Source organism: Orycteropus afer, unplaced genomic scaffold, assembly GCF_000298275.1.
Source record: "Orycteropus afer afer isolate SDZICR_OR568_19922 unplaced genomic scaffold, OryAfe1.0 scaffold00418, whole genome shotgun sequence".
Taxonomy (NCBI): Eukaryota; Metazoa; Chordata; class Mammalia; order Tubulidentata; family Orycteropodidae; genus Orycteropus; species Orycteropus afer.
In genome coordinates, this window is record NW_006922005.1 from 2,211,226 (window position 1) to 2,212,218 (window position 993).

Sequence of the window (993 nt, forward strand, 5' to 3'; positions counted from 1 at the left end):
CAACAATATATCAAAAAACTAATACATTATAACCAAGTGAGGTTTATATCAGGTATGCAAAGATGATTCAGCACTAGAAAAACAATCAATGTCATCCACCATATAAATAAAACAAAGGAAAAGAACCACATGATCATATCGATACAGAAAAGGCATTAGATAAAATCGAACACTCATTCCTGGTCAAAACTCTCAGCAAAATAGGAATAGAAGGGACATTCCTCAACATAATAAGGGGCATTTATGCAAAGCCAACAGCCAGCATTATTCTCAATGAAGGGAGACTGAAACCATCCCCCTTGCAAACAGAAACAGAAAAGGATGCTCTCTATCACCACTTCTATCCAACATTGTACTGGAAGTCCTAGCCAGGACCATAAGGCAAGAAAGGGAAATCAAAGGCATCAAAGTTGGTAAGGAAGAAGTCAAACTATCCCTATTTGCTGATGATATGATCCTATACCTGGAAAACCCAAAAGACTCAGTCAAAAATCTACTGGAACTAATTGAGAGATTTAGCATCATGGCTGGACACAAGATCAAAATCCAAAAATCAGTTGAATTCCTCTACACTAGCAAAGAGATTGCTGAAAAAGAAATAAGGAAATCAATACCATTTACAATAGCTACCAAAAAAATTAAATACTTTGCAATAAATCTAATCAGGGACACAAAAGACCTGGACAAAGAAAACTACAAAAGACTACTTCAAGAAACCAAGAGATCTACATAAATGGAAGAACATACCATGCTTATGGATAAGAAGATTGAACATTGCAAAAATATCAATTGTACTCAAAGCAATCGACATATTCAAAGCAATCCCAATTCAGACTCCATCAACATTCTCTAATGATATGGAAAAAACAACCACTAATTTTATATGGAAATGAAAGAAACCTCAGATAAGCAAAGCATCATTGAAGAAGAAGAATAAAGTAGGAAGTCTCACACTGTTGGATCCCAAAATCTAGTATATAGCCACAGTAGTCA